Below are 17118 nucleotides of genomic sequence, written 5' to 3'. Positions count from 1 at the left end.
TTCATTTAATTTCAAAATCTAATTATCATATTCATAATAGGTGGATTCTAGGCGGAGCTTGAGACAGAGCTGTCCTTTTAGGGAGTCTTTTGGTGGTCTTTTCGGTCCTTCAGCCTCAAGAGGGTCCTCTTTGTCATGAACTTTTCCTGACTACGCACTGGGAGCTTGCGAACCACCCCCTGATTCAGCTCGCTTATCTCCCTGGATGTCCATTCTATCTATTTCATGACTACTAAGTTGTCCTTTCTGTTATCTTTTCATTAGTACAGAACATACACAGGCAGAGCTCTGGAACAGGGTACCACTTGTCCCTTAACATTAATGTTGTATTCCTCTCAGAGCAAGGGTCTGTAACATCCCCTCAGAATAGAATTCCAGCATCTCAGAACTCTTGCTCAGTTTCATTGAGAAAACACACTGTATACAAAAAATTCTGATGTAAAGTGACAGACCAATAAAAATTAGCCTGGTGTAAAGTGGGGTGCAAGCCCACCTCAGTCTTCAGCAGGAAGAAGGAGATGCCAGCAATATCACGTGTTCCTCAGCAAAGAAGAGGAAGAAACATGCACTGCAACTTTCCTGGACTGAATACACATGCTGAAAGCTTCCTTATACCAACACCACCCACCCAAAACTATAGCCAACCACTTAGGGACCACTCACCCTGTGGTGACAGAAGTTGAACTTAACACCAAGGAAAGGGTAGACAGGAGGAAGGATGTCTATAAGAATTTTAACAGTACTGTTAAAAAGAATACATGTCAATTGTGCTGACCTGCTACAGACCTCAAAGTTCATTTATGCAGACTCAGTTTTGTTGATTTTGAATGGATTGACTGAAAGACAACTGCTTTTGCAGCGTTTGTGTGCAGTCAGTCTCTTGATATCTGGTTCCAAAATCTTTAAACCAGGGAAGAACTGTCTCTGACAGATGTAAATTTGTTAGGCATTAAAACAAAACTGGTAGGTGGACTGGTAAGGTAGCTCTTAAATTTAACCAAAATTCAGGTTCTCAGTCTTTGTCTTCAGCAAAGGTTGAAGCAGACAGGCCATTGCTCTTAGATAATCTTGCTAAACTCTCCCCAAAATATTGCACTGGGTATGGAAGAGGACCTTGCTGAAAATTAATTTTGATACTGTCAGTCACAATACTAAATGCTAGCTTGTCAATGCCAAGTTTAAGGCTATATTTCGTAAAAGGTTTTCACTAATCATCTGTCAGCTACACAGCTAAGGACAAGGTTGTTCTTATCTTTGTCAGATAAGAACTACTCTGCTCTTACAACCTAAATGCAAGTGTGATCCTTCAGAAAGGAAAAGAATATGCAAAAAAGCATGGTCAGGCATACTGGGACTAGGATATTTTCCTATTCAAAATACATTTAAAAGATGGCAGAGCAAATCCTTGCCAGAAAAAATATCAAGATTTATGCTTCTATTACTCCACAAAACATAGCAGGAATCACTAACAATTAAGGGACTCACCCAGAATGGCTACTAGCCAGCCAAAGTCTATATGACCCTATAAAATGAGTATTCTCATGATCAACCAGCTATTCAGTGCCATCACTAGATTAGATAATGGCAACAGTAATTCCAAGGGACTGTCTTAGGACACAAACCCCACCAAAGTTGAATCTAAAGCTGTTTGGAAACACAGAAAAACAGTAATGATTTAAGTAAGGTCTGTCTCCCTCTCCATACAAATCTGGTAGCCATTGCACATTTTGAACATTGTTTTCCATCTGTGCATAAAAGGTGGTCAAGAGTTTGCAGATAATACCTGCCTACATACAAAGCAAGTAAACTTACCTCCAGTATACTACTACAGAAAGTCAAAGGCAACTTTCCCTTTAAGAAGTAAAGAACAGTCCTAGTGAAAAGGCTGTGAGTATCCTCTGGAGAGTCAAAATAGGTCACCTTCCTCCCTATGTACATCTTAGACTGTAATTCAGAGAGGTTCTTGGCCAGGCTTTTGCAACTAGGAATAATGTCTTTGAACATGAGTCAGTATGACTGCTGCCAGTCTTGAAATAAGGCATATGAAACTGGGCAGGGGCTAAAATGTGATGAAATATGCATTATTCTTCATCAGCACAGCTGCAGGAGAAAAAGTAGGTGCAGGAATTCTTGTTACAATAGAGAGACACAGAGGTGAGGCAGCAGCAGCATCTTGTCACCAAAAGCAGAACAACCTGTTCATGTGAAATTCCAGAATTCATGAGGACACAAACACTGTTACAAAATACACTCCTCCTCAGTATCAGGGAGAACTGAAGCTAAATGTTCATTAAGAAGCTTGGCAAAATTGCACTTAAGATTAAGGAAAATGAAAAATCCCATCATCTCTCCCTCAGGGTATTCTTCCTTGCAGTTACTGCTGCAGCTGCAGCTCACATGGATATACCAAATCCAGCTTAAAATTGTTAATAAGGTCTCCACAGTAACACACAGCTCAGCCTTTGCGAATCATCTCCATGGATAATAAATTGGTTATATAAAGCTTGGGTGGGTTTTGCACCTGGTATGCTCTCTGCGTTGGTATGGTGATGCTGCTTGCAGAAACTAGTGCAAGCCAAGAAGCTTTTAGACACTTATTAGAATAAAACCAGGAGAATTTAGACGATCACATTTAAAACCATAAGGAAACAACTTGTCAATGTATTTTTGTGTGTCTTTGTTGGGGTTTTTTTGGTGATGCTCTGCAGATTTGCTGTCCTGTGAAACTGGTGACATTGCAGATACGAGCTGTGGGAGAGAACTGAAGTCTTGCCCCGCTGTGTGTTTTCCCACTGCTTGCAGATTGTATCAGAAGCCAATTCAAGATTGGTTTATGCCTCCAAGTAATTCAAACTAACATTTCCAGCTAAAACTTCTTTCCTCTGTATGATAAAAGCAGTGACCAGATGCTGCCAATATGGCAGCCTCACATGCTACCAGACCATCCAGTTCCCCACTGCACCTCCCACATTTTGGGCATTTGCAAGCTCTCCTAACCTTCGTCTTGCACTCTAAGACCTCTCACATCAGAAACCACTGCCATGCCTCAGCAGTGAGCTTCAGCTTCATGTGGAGAAAAAGGGCATAGAAAAAACAAGAAAGTATAATGCTTCACTGCCCTGGAAGCTTTGTGGCACTCAGGACTAAAGATGTAATTTTCCAGATACAGACATGTTGCAACTGTGATTCCTCTCTCATTGTGTCACTTGCTTAACACACATGCTTCTCACATGAGCCACCACATCAGTCTCCTGTCTCAAGTGGAAAAAGAGGGAATGCTGTACCTTGGATTGTCATCTAAATCTATTATTAATAAATAGTAATGTTTTATGATATTTTATACAGTTACATACCCTCTTGTAAAAAAACTATATAAGGTGTATGCAACAAGCATTTTAATCATCATTCCAAAACCACTTTAGGACATAGTATTTTACAAACAAGAAATGTAACAGCTATAATAGAAATATCACTTGAAAAAGACTTGTTTAGCTACCCTCAGAATAGTGTGCACATTGCAGATTCTCAGAAACATCTCTCATTTTAAAGATGGTATGTACCTGATTGACTAGAGGGTCACAGAGAACAAATATAACTTTATAAGGAGAATCTACTTGTGAGATTTCTTATTTTTCTTTTTTTTTTTTTAACACAGAAGAGTTACATTTCTTACCTAGCAAAAGCTGTACAATTTGCTTCAAACAACCATGAGATTATTTCTGTCTTCCATAACTTCTTGAGGAAATTTACTTTAAGAATTATTACCTCTCATGCCTTCTTTCGGTTATGGCTATTTTTTTTTTTTAAGGTAATACAAGGAAACTTACAATGAAAGAACTGAGATTTGAGAGCAATCAGTACAGCCACAGCTTGCAGTTAGTTGGTCTTCAGAAAATCATTAATCTGAAATTATTTTAACACTCACATTATACCTTTACATGGACAACTATGAATTTGGGGAGAAAAAAAGATATCAGTTATTTAACACATGACAAGGTGACTGCACTGCAGATAAGTACAAATTAAATATCAAATTAATCTCTCTAATGGAACTTCTGAGAACATAAAAAAGAGGATGAAAACAATGTTCAAAATTGAACTGTCTGCCTAGTCAAATGTACTCATCTTTTTTTTTTTTGCAACAATCTGGCTTGCCTATTGTTTTATATTATAAACAGAACTTATTAATTAATCCGGAAGGTTTTCTGTCAACAATAGTGTTTGATTTCAGAGCTGAATGAAATCTGGAATTTTCCTTTTTTCTGAAATTAAAATTGTGAAAATTTTACAATCCACCTCAGAAAAGCTATAGTTTCTTCTAGTTTCTTGGAAACTAATTTATGCATTTTTGTAAGTCTATCAAGCCATTTTATTTCAATAGTTCAAACATGGCACAGAGTAAAGGCATGAAACTGTGAAATTGGAGCCAGACTTCTTAACTACCTCGCTGAGAGTCTTTCGCTTAATTATAGATATTTTGGTCTGACCCTAACATTTCACAGGTTAACAATGCAAACTGCTACAGTAGAAGTTATCAGAGAGTTCTTACTCATCACTATTACCATCAATATCAAGTCGCTAAACATGCTAGTGCCAGTTTCCACTTTTTGTTAAAATAACTTCTTAAGCACTATATATCAATTTTGACGCAAGCATACGAGTGGCACAGAAAACGATTTTCCATCTGGAAAACCTAAGTCTACTTCTACAGTTAGTTCTTAACCTGTGGGTGAAATAGTTGCATACAAAGGATTTTAACAGCCAACTGAATCCTTACTTAAGAAGATTGATTAGCCATGAAATATCAGACTTGTGCAGCTGAATATACACGTAATCATGCAGTTGCATTCCTTATTTCTCTAGGGTGTAAGGACTCTGAGGTGCTTGATGCCTGGCCTACAATTTCTTATATTAATTTGGGTTTTAGTGTGTTGGGGGTTTTTTGTACATTCTTGATACAAAACATCAGGAATTTCACCTTCAAAAAAATTCTCATCACGAACTGAAGTGACAAAATAAAGAACCTAACAGCTGGCTTGGTAAGTAGCAGTTACTGACAAAAATGGTGGACAACAATATATAATGCACAATTTATTTCTGCTGAGAAAAGTCTGAGCCCAGTGTCCTGCTTCTCATGAATTTTAACTTACTCTTTCTTGACTAGAAATAAAATATATATAGCAGCATACACTTGTCTACTGCACTTTGAGGTATTTTCTTTTGTTACCCTTCCGTAACGCTGCAACTGAAAACATGCTGGTAAAAACAAAGCAGTGCTAGTAAATGGGAAGACAAGGAGCATGAAAGAATGGAGAACTGTATTCCCTAGCAGAAGTATGTGAATCCCAAATCACCAAAGGTAAGCAGGTATGCACTAACAGCATAACCCTTTAATAACTGTTTTGAAAAGCTGTGATGCAAGATGACTAGAAAAGGGCAAAAAGAATACATGCCTTTTAAAATTTACAGAGCAGCAATTCAAGGAACTATTGAAAAACCCAAGGAACTACTGAAACCCCTTTAATTCCTAAAAAACTACTGGAAGAAACAGTCAAACCAACTACTTGTAAACACAGACAAAGCAACGAGGGAGATGAGTAATAGTCAACACTGGCTTGTCAAGAACAAATCATGTCAAAACAAATCTAATTTGCTTCTGTGACAGGGTAGCAGATATAACGGATGGGAAAGACATAAAGATGGAAAGACTTGTGGCTTTCTCCTCATGTGTTATCCTCTAAGTTTGTTACAAAAACACAGTCTGCAACAGATACAGCTAAGTTTTATTACTTTTTCTCCCCTTTGTGTCTACTTGAGATTAGACCAATAAAGAAACAAAATAATACACTTTTCATTAACCAAGGAAGAGGGAGACTATCTCAGAAAAAAAGAAAAATTCAGATAACATCTATTGCATGACATTGCCAGATGTCTTGCTAATACATCATGGTACAGAATTTGCACATAATTTTTTCCTGGACAGTTCATCAAGGTTAGAAATTTCCACTTGATATTGATCCTCTAAGCCCCTGAGTTATGCCTATGCACTTCTCCCCATTTTCCTAGGAGATTTTCAATGCAGGCCTCCAATTTCAGAGACTGGAGCCCAAAGTAAGAGGCATAAGATGTGAAGGTTTCTCTGTGTCATAAATACCACCAAAATTAGCACCTTACAAAATCCTTCTCAGTCACCCCTGTTGCCCCATGAGCTGAAGTGTAGGATAACCCTGAATACCAGACAAATCTGAGAAAATGATCCTTGCACCATGCCATCACTTCTAAAGCATGCTGACAAAGAAAAACTTGCCTGCAGGTAATTGCAGACTTCAAACCACCTCAAACAGGAATCCCACTCCACCACCAGCACTCAATCACAAGCACTCAGTTTCCTGAAAACACCTCATCTGCAGATGGGTCATTGTAACGCTGGAAAAAACTGACCAAATGAGACAGTTCAGGTATGTGTCTTAGGTCTGCTGCCATTCTTCATTTTTACTAACAAGGTAAAGTAAAGGAGACTATCCTTTTAAATCCACAGACACCGACAAACTAGTTGTTTTGTAGAAGAGGATTGGAATTCAAATCAGGAGCTTGAGATGTGATCTGAAACAGATAAGATGCAAGCCAACTATGTGCTGCCTCTCGATAAGAATATAATCAGCTAGACAAACCCAAGATGAAGAAGAACCAGCTAAATCCAAAGAAAGGACTTTGGATCCACAGTTCATCATATATTAGTTATCAAAGCAGATTTATACCAAAAACAAAAAACAAACAACCCACAACCAAGAAAACCTAAACCTCTCCAAAATCTCCAACATATAAGAAAGAGGCTATAAAAAAAAAAAAAGTATCTCCACTAAAAATGCAAAAGACCTCAAAGTTTTAGCAACTCCATGGATTCAACAATGCCTATAAGCTACAGTTCCTGAACTACGGAAGCTCCACCTTCATAGCACATCCCTCACAGGCACTCCCCAATCTTAAAAAAAAAATTATTTCAAAAATTACAATACGTTGAAGCAGACAGGAGATTTAGCAAAGGGATAAATACTTATATTTCACAGGAGATGTTGTCAGACAAAAACAGGACTAAATGTCGTGCAAGAGCTGCTAGAAAAATGATGCAGGAATATGGGGCTTCCTTATCTATGGTAAGTATGTAATTTTTTTTTTTAATTTCTATTTCCTCAAAATGATAGAGAACATTTACAAGAACAGCAACTTCAGTTATCTCAGAGCCTAATCAACTTTTAGGTACAATGAGTTTCCATCAATACCTAAAAATACTACAGTATTAAATAAGAAGTTTTTTTACATACACTATATCAGAGAAAGATTTTTCTCCATTCTATATTCACTATTTCTGATACGTAATAAGCCATACTAACTAAAATATTATCCTAGGATACTATGATCTTCTGTCTTTTGCTGAGATTACCCTACCCAGGCAGACAGATGAAAGAGTTAAGACAATCTCTGTATAAATCCTCAGAAACTCTTGTTTCCTGAAAACACCTCACAGACATTTGAATTCTGTGGCAAATTTCAAGCCAAGAGAAATATTAACATTTTGTCTTATCTTACTTGGTTAAGTGAAGATTTACATTGTCTATATGCAGAGGGCTTTAGAAGATTCACAGAAAAAAACTCCTTAAAAACTATTCAGGAGACTCTTGGTTAAATGCAGAGACTGTAAGAGATAGATCACCAGATGTGAAACAGAACTGATGGGCAGAAGAGTTTACTTAGAGGGTCACAGGATGTATAGGATCACAGCAAGACAGCTGAAAGAGTTCACAATGAGAAGACATACGTGTGCTGCATTGACTAAAACAGTAAAATAAAACCTCTTCATTTCGCTGACTTTGTTTTAATTTGAAACAGAAGGGGACAGGAGTCTCCCTTCGAGTATGAAATGCCACGAGCTGCTGCATAGCTGGCATACTCCCACAGTGTCAAAAACCACTTCCTGAGTCATATTATGTTCAGTTCAGGCAACAGTTTAGCAAACATAGCAAAGAATTTTTGTCATTGAGTATCCTCACACAGAGCACAACAACCATGCTTTGTCCAACCCTCCTGTGCACATTGATAAGGAAGGGGTTTGCCAATATTAATACATACCAGCAGCAGATCTGTGTTGTGGATTCCTCCTTCCAGAAATCAAACTGAACTTCAGAGTCCACACCTGAAACTCAGCTTTCTGTTCTTGATGCTGGCACTGTGCTTATTAATTCTTCAGGTAGCAGAGCAGAATGCTTTAGAAGCTGCTACTTCTCTCCATCTCTGTCCCAAATCCAGAACAGGAAAAGAGAGAGTTTGAGCTTTTGTAGATAAGACATCAGCTTTATTTATCCATTTGCATAAACTATAATTTTGTATTAATAAAAGGGGTGAATGGATGGAAAAGCTCATAATTGTGTCAGCATCTCACAAACAGAACAATTTCCTAGCATGAAATACACAACCTTCACAATGACATTAGCAGAATACTACATTTTCAAAGCTAGGAAAGACTGAGACCCTTAAAAAAATAAATCCAGATAATCTCTGAAAGTGTTAAGAGAGAGCAAGAATTACTCCCAGAACAGAGGCACAGCTATCAAACTTAAAATATAAAATCATATTTATTAAACAAAATTAAATTTCTAGATGATTTTTTTAACTCCCATGCAATCAATAAAGTACATGCTGTCTCAAATAACTGTATTTCATGTGGAGTATTATTCTTCACTTGTGTATTATCTTAATTTGTGACCTTTCTTAATTAACTAAATGGGGAAAACACATGGACACAATGAAAAGAGTTTTGAATCTTTCACAGACTGCAATCAGCTCCCATCATTTTGCTACATAAATCTGCTAAAGAAAATTATTTTAAAAATCACTAAAAAATCTAACAGGCACAGGTTGAGAAGGGTCAAAATAAAGCATCTACAGGAGACACATCTTTCTGGTGTGGCTATCTGCACACTACATGGTTGTCTGCATACTACATACTATGTTAAAAGATTTAAGAACATCTACAGCTAACAGTAGTCTAACATGGCAACAAAGAAGGAAAATTTTGTATTCTGTCTTAGCAAAGAAATATGGCACTTCTGTCCCAGCAGACAAAATTCAAAAGTAATATCACTGTCAGAATAGGAAACTCATTCAAAAGAAGGTCTCTTGCATTTCATTAGTTCTGAAAGTGCATGACTGACAGATCCAGAAATAATACTGTATTTCTGCCCAATACAAGTTTGACACAGACAGAAGATGTGCCCCAGAAATTTCACTGCATATGTACTTCACTCCTTATTCACAGTGAGGTCAATTCAGTCTTTAATCTTAAATTCTTTATCTTCATTAAAATTGTCAAAAGGGGAACAAATGTGCTCCAAAAATGAGGAAATTCTCAGATAGAGCCACCTGTCCACAATAATTCAAAGAAAAATCATTAGGCTATTTCACCAAACCACCATATAATAATTTCCAATCAGTATAAATCCAGATGTCATGCAAACTACCAATCCTTTATGCTGAATGATCAGTCACAATACCCAGTAAAATTGTAATCTCTGTCTCACCATCTTCTCTATGCTTTTCTGCTGCATACTTTTCTTCTTTTCTTTTCTACAACTCTCTTCCCTACCAGTCTTCCATATGCCCAGCACAGTACACCAAAAAATAGTAAAATGGATCAAAACATTTGAGAACAGTTTTCCAAATTTGCTGCAAGATGTTTCTGCAAAGAAAACTGAAGTGAATAAGTTCCCTATACACCAAATACATAGTGAAAAAGTAATCATCTTAAAAATGCAGCAAAGAGGACTCCATTAGTAAAACCTTTGTAAGAGTAAGGACAGTAGAACACTGAACCAGATCAACTGGGAATTTTGTTTAGTCTGTATAATTTCAGAAATTCATAGAAGACATGATTTTGATCCAACCTTAGAGCACAGAAAGGGGAAAGGATCATCTATAAATTTCCCTTTTGATTTCAGAATTGGAAGACTAAATTCTTTTTTTGTTTTTAATTGAAAAGGCCTACAATTTTGCATCTTACTACCTGAACTATGCATTTTAACATTTTGCAAATATGCGTATGTACTGCAAATGCTGCAGCAAGTATATCTCAAACTTGAACACATCTAGTTTTGGTAAACATAGCTTAATATTGATAAATATGCAGATTTGCATCACCTTAAAGGTACTAAAACTAAGGACTAAGAAGGATGTTAACAGATGCTTTTCCGATAACAATACAAAAAGAAATGCTTTGCCGTTTACGTAATCCCTAAACATCAGCAGACATGCAAATCAATATAAAACTATATTTTACTACCACACATCTCCACTTGAGCCAAAATTCTCAAGCTTTCTCCAGTTTTATTCTTTCAGGCACTAATGCATAAAAGATGCAATAGGTTAGGCAGATAGCTGTAATCTTGTCTATTCGCAGCACTGGAGTAGTGCTGATTAGTCTCAATAATTTGTTCTGTAATCCTGCAAACTAGAACAGGACACGTATCTCCCAATCTACCAATTTTCCATCTACTTTCCCACCGTCCCAACACTTCTGATGAACCAACCCCATCTGGGTTTTCTGCACAGAATGTTGCTCAGTCCCTAACAGCAACCTACTTCCCGACCAACCAGTACTATATGGCTTCCACCTCCATGGCTGAGGGAGAGTGGTAATCAAATAATGGCAAAAACATCTCATCAGAGGCTGATCAGGTATCTGTGCTGAGAAATTTTACATCAAGTATGAACATAAGTAATCAGTATTGAAAATATCTGCAATAACTGAGAGACAGCACCAAAATGGAGGCTAAAGCCTGCTGCAGTTTCCCTTGGCTGCAGCCTTTCGACTCTTTCCTTTTTTCACTGTGTTCCAAAATAAATCCTCCCACCAGCAGAAAGCAATTATCACTGTTATTTTTAGATACCACCTCTCATACACTTCCTGACATTTTCTATAACAAAGTGATGCCTCTGCTGTTTATGAAAGAAAGCACTCACACTAGGAAGAGCTGGACATCCAACCTGCAATCTGAAGGCAAGATTAAAACCCACACAACACCAAAAGCATTTTCTCCTGACCAGTTCATCCATGTCCCATTTGCTGGTTGTTGCAATCCCTAGTTAAATGTACATATATTTCCTGAATTGTCACACAAGGAGCTTAGGTACTCAGGTCTGTGTTTCTTCTTTTTTTCTTCTTACTATCTACACCATGTAGCAGTGCAAAGCACAGAGGTCCAGAGGCTCCTTGCACACACACCAACCCTATTTCATATGACTTGACAAAGGCTGAGACCAAGGCTTACACTTCAGGAACTGTCAGATTAGCACAAATAAATTGTTTCAAGACTTCAGACAGCATCCATGGTAGATGAGGGTCTCTACATCTGTGATATATTTAGTGGCTGTACCTTTATCCATCGAAATTACATCTATACCACATTTGCAAAGATATGCTCACAACGCTTGCAGACATAGGCAGAACATCTTGAGAGACCATGAAAAAACAATTTTAAATTTTCACTTCAAAAGTCACAAACAGTGGAATGTGTTTTGATGGACATACTACCAAATACAAAATCAATCAGACAATTTTCTCAAGAAAAATTAAGAAGTTTATGTATGGCCAGCATCAAATTCATTGTCGAAATTAACTGATCTGATTAACAGCCATTTTTCCCCTTCCATTCTCAGTTAAATGAGAGATAATACTAATACTCTTTGAACAGAACCAGTTTCTGTTATCAAAAGGTTAATCAAAAGCACCAAGGAAAAATAAAAACAAACCATGATATCATGCATAGAGAAAAATGCAAATTAGTGCACATTAATCTCTCTTTTCCTTCTCTTCTCTGAAATGGATATTCTCAATTTCTTTTAAAATGTAGAAATCAAATATTAAGTATCTTCCCTCTTCCAAATAATAAGCATTTTCTAGCTACAAAAAAACCAGAAGCCTAAATTACAAATAATTTTTCCCTGTAAGTTTTAGCGTAATAGAATTTGACTCATCTTGATTATTTATGTTAATTTGAGAGATGGAACATTTTTAATTGATCATCTTTAAATTTTATTCAATACAAACCACTAGAATGCCCATGGCTGTTTAGGGTTTTACTGATCAGGGACAATTTACTCAATCATGTTGAAGTGAGACAGTGACAGAGAGCAGTTTTCCATCCTATGCTAAAAATAAAGAGACAAACCCCTCAGAGCTCTAGCAAGAAGCTTTTCCCCTCAGCTTACTTTCCTTTCCAGACAAGCTTCCTTCAGCTGTTTCAATATACATTATTGGGTGTAGCAGGAAGAGTAAATATGTCTCTGATGTAGATAACTAACCCATATATATATTGATGCATACATGCACTATATGCATCTTTTTTTTCCCTAGGTGTTCCTCTTTTAGAACTAGGAAAGGCCAGCAAATACCTTCACAGTGACATTCTCCCTTTCCTTTAATATTTGAAGGAAAGTTAAGGTTTCTATGAGAAAGTGAATGTGTCAGAGAAAACAGGTAGGAAAGCATAAGAGGCCTTCATAGATTCATGGCCAGTCTTCGCGAGCTAAGATTTGGGAAAGGTCATTAACCCTTCAAGCCTGCGCAGTGGATTTTTTAGGTGAGACACAGCTTGCGCTGAACTGAGCCCATCCTTTAATCCTGAGGTTCATCTGCTGGGGCCAAGCGAGCTTGGACAGTGGCAGTGAGGTCCTCAGGACGTAGGTTTGTTTAGAGTGACCTTCTCTTAGATGGATTGCCTTACAAGGCTGACGAGTTCCATCTGCCCGGGGAAGTCCCCTGACCAGGAGTCGAACCCGGGCCGTGGTGGTGAGAGTGCTGCACCCTAACCACTAGACCACCAGGGGGCCCTGGCCTTCATAGATAGTGTTAAACAAATTATGAAAACACTTTTGTTTCACTTGTTGCAAAGTTAGAATTTCAAGCATGAAGCAGATGATGGTCTGAATTCACAGCACAGACTTGATTTACCAATATATATCAGCCATTCACTGGTAGAATCACAGAATGGGTTGGGTTGGAAGGGATCTCACAGATCATCTAGTTTCAACCCACCTGCCATGGACAGCAACTTTTTTCACTAGTCCAGGTTACTCAGAGCCTCATCCAAACTGGCCTTGAACACTGCCAGGGATGAGGCAGCCACAACTTCTCTGGGGAACCTGTCCCAGTGTTTCAACACCATCACGGTAAAGAATTTCTTTCTGAAGAATTTCATTTTAAAACCACTCCCCCTTCTCCTGTCACCACATGCTCTTATAACAAGTCCCTCTCCATCTTTCTTGTAGGATCCCTTCAGGTATTGGAAGGCTGCAATTAGGTGACCCTGAAGCCTTGTCTTTTCCAGGCTGAAAAATTCCAATTCTCTCAGCCTTTCCTCATGGGAGAGGCGCTCCATCCCTCTAATCATCTTGGAGTCCCACCTCTTGACTTGCTCCAGCAGGTCAATGTCCCTCCTGTGCTGGAGACCCCAGGGCTGGATGCATCAATCCAAGCCGGATTTCACCAGAGCAGGGTAGAGAGGCAGAATCACCCCCCTCAACCTGTTGGCCACACTACTTTTCATGCCAGTGACATCTCTAAGGACAAAATCAAAACTAAATAGGATACTCTAGCAAAAATGTAAAAAAATAAAAGAAACAGGAAAAAAACCCATAACAAAACAACAAAAAAACCTCACACTACCAAAAAAACTCAACAAAATGTATTTCTAGCTTGCTCATCCAACTTATGATTTACACTAGTATCGCCTCCTCCATGTCATAACTATTTCTGACTGCCCTTTGTTGGTGTTCTGTTTTGGCATCTGTTCACAGAACTGTTTTTGCCCCAGTTCTCAAACCCTTGTCAGTTGCCTGTGACCACCTGATGGAGCTGCAGTTCAGCTGATTCTCTGTTGGGATGCAGGATTGGCCTGGGTTTGGCCAGTAACTCCCATGTTGAATTTATCCATATTTCCATCCTGTATGGGGAAAGAGACCTGAAGTGAGTGAGCACTGCCATAATTTCGTAACATCTTTTCAATGCTGCTATACAGAACACCTTGTTCTGCTTTAGATAGGGCAGTTCTCCATTTTAACAGAAAACTGCATTTTATACTTGCAGGAAAAATAAGAACTTACCACATTGTCAGATTTCTCCCACATACTCTTTTCCAATTTCATATTAAGTTTTTCACTTGGTACCAAATCCTCAATTCCTAGTTAGGTTGCTTAGAAAAATCTGATCATGTTTCTACAAACGTATTGCAATTTACTATAATTTCAACTGAATTTTTCATAGGAGTGATCTTAAACAGCTCTAAAATTGTATGAAACAGATCAAATCACTGTATATTTCAGTTAAGATTAGAAGATGTATCCATCTTTGAGTTTCTAACTACTTGAAGAATCAGACTACACTGCTAACCACAGTTCAACATTCACAATTCATTAGTAAAATAAAATACATTATTTCTTTCCAAAAAACACTTAATCTTCCATATAAATATATCTGTAGCTCAGAAGAAATGATCTCAGCTAATTGCAATGAATGCCTTGGTACAGCAGCTGAATTCCTATTAGTTGTCTCCCAAATGAAATACAGTTCTTTAAATATAGAATGCACATGGCCCGGTTGTGATGTCATTGTATCATTTTTAAAATTCCAAATTACTGTCAACTAGAAAATGTGTAAAGTTACTCCTTCTTTCCACAATATTACTTTAAAAAAACCCCAATTTTTAAAGGCTTTGCAGGCCCTTAGGAACAGGAATAATAGATTGGTAGAACTAAATAAATTGATTGGTTTTACTTTAATGCCTTCCGTACTTGTACTAAAACCCAGAATTGCTTTGAGAAAGCAGCAATTAAAAAAATCTATATTAAACTCATGGAAATCAGCTAAAGGTGCAAAGATACAATATGGTGACATTTCTTTAAATGTTCCTTCCATTTGTTCACTGACAAGTGCAAAATACTCACTCTCACTTTGATAATTTTTTAAAACAGTAGTTCATGCTCTAGCCATTCTAAAATAACAATTTTACACATTTTATAGGAATTCAAGCTTGCAAAAACAAATCCAGAGGTTTTGTTTGGTTAGGCTTTTAGAACATCTACATCATTAGCTGTATCAAGAAAGTTAGTCATCTCTCAAAAGAAAATGGTCCTTTCTTCAGAAATCAGTGATAGTTTCATTCCACTGCTGTATTTGTCCTCAATAAACACAAAATAACATTACCCACCTATGTTCCCTTTAGATGCCTCTCAATAGGAATTGTTCCCTTCAAGCATTATAGCCTTATACCTCACTTATATCACTTATACTGACTTTCAATCAGCCCTCCCTGAAGCTGGGAAGATCTGTCCCTCTGTCCACGTGTGCTGGAGCAGCTGAACCGACTGTCATTGTCAGCAAGTTCCCACAGAAAAACGTCTGCCTCCAACTCATCATTTAAATCAAACAGCTTCCTACTTTCCCAAACTAGTGGGAAATGTATCACAGAAGTTTAGTCAAAACCTTCTACTAGATCTTTGTGTCTGCTATAACAAAGTAGTTCTCAGGCTTTGTTGCCTGTAACAGATGTTCTTCAGATTTCAGTGAAGTTTCTTGTTTTATAAGGACCTCAAAACTTTACTTGAAGTATGTGATAAAGATAAGCCCATAAACTTAATCAATCCATCTGATTCTAATTTGAGTGTTTTTTTTTTTCTTTTAAACTGGCCAAGAAACTCAAGTGTTAAAATTTAAATTGTCACAGCATTGCCTTAAAAAAGCCAGGTATGCTATTACAAACCTGACATTTTCAAACAACCCAGCAACTACCTCTAATAGTATCACTTAGTGTTATCAAGACTTTAAACATCTTTTGAAATTTGTATTGGCAAGAAACGATGAGCATCGCTTGATGAGTTCCAATGGCAGAACCTGGGGTTTTTTTCCCAAACAGCACGTACAATCAGTTTTATAGATGTTGATACATTGACCTAAGTTAAAAGGGCAACCTCCTAACTATAGAAGTAAATGCCATGACTTATATTTAAACCATGTACCTCCAACACCTGGTTTCTCTAAAGTTATAGAGATTACAAATACTAACAGAAATTCAATTAACTTTCAGAAAGTCCTCCCTTTGGTTTGTTGTGCTTAAGTCTGAGATAATCTTAACAGGTGTTTGTCAATTATTTTTGTTAGTCTCTTAATCAATACGAAAGCTTTATTTCTTGAAAAATAAAATACATCTCTTAATAGACCATGTACATCTATTTAATGTTTCAAAATACCCTAGAGATTATTTATCTGCGGGTTTTTTCAGGTTAATTACAGAGTCTTTGCTTACAGACAATATTTTTTCAATCATCCTGTAAAACTTTTTCTCCCATGGACACAAAAGATACACTTAGCAAAAACTGACAAAATGAAATCTATCTGTAGACCACTTACATGATGGTTTAACTAAGTACCTTCATACCAATGTGCACAAGATCTTAGGAACCCTTAAACCACGGATTAGTGGCATAATAGACTACACCAGCTTGTGTCAATTCCTACTTATGTTACTTTAATCAGGATTACCAACACAGGAAAAGCATCAGACCTTCAAAATGTCTATTATGCTGTATTCTGTAAATGAAACATTTTCATAAATGCTAATACTGTAATATGAACACATTTTATGCATCACTGTCCCTCTCCAAACTGAGTATAAATGATCCATGTGAAACTTCTGTTATAAATACGCATGTAAAATAATTTAAACCACAATATGGTGGGATTTTTTACTTACAACAGTCACAAAATACGAAAATTACCTGAAAATTATTCAAGGGCAGCCCTCTCCAGTTTACAAAGAAGAATTTTTTTGCTATAGCTATCTTTTATAGCTATCTTTTGCTATATAAAAAATAATAACACTTCACTTCCTGGTTTAAACTTTGCAATTAAGCTTAAAATTATGGAAATACTGAAATGGAATTGAATACAACAATGGAACATGGAAATACTGTAACTAGTTTATTACCATCTAACTCAGTTGTGCGTTGCCTTTGAACAAATAACAAGCAGATCAGACATACCAATCCACATTTAAATATTGCATTTGTAAC

The 17118-nt window shown here is 37.1% G+C and overlaps 1 protein-coding gene across 3 annotated transcripts in view; it reads right to left on the bottom strand.

Moving 5' to 3' along the window:
• Positions 1–17118, bottom strand: part of PRR16 (proline rich 16) — a 144752-nt gene that overhangs the window by 81032 nt on the left and 46602 nt on the right. The window contains exon 2 of one of the 3 annotated variants that reach the window (XM_017807214.1): positions 8128–8289. The exons of the other annotated variants lie outside the window; for them this stretch is intronic. The gene's annotated coding sequence lies outside the window, so the exon portion shown is untranslated. The remainder of the gene's footprint in view (positions 1–8127; positions 8290–17118) is intronic. 3 annotated transcript variants of the gene reach the window in all.

Source organism: Lepidothrix coronata, unplaced genomic scaffold, assembly GCF_001604755.1.
Source record: "Lepidothrix coronata isolate B3197 unplaced genomic scaffold, Lepidothrix_coronata-1.0 Scaffold18, whole genome shotgun sequence".
Lineage (NCBI taxonomy): Eukaryota > Metazoa > Chordata > Aves > Passeriformes > Pipridae > Lepidothrix > Lepidothrix coronata.
Note: the sequence above shows the minus strand (reverse complement) of the source record. Positions and strands in the feature narration are given on the sequence as shown.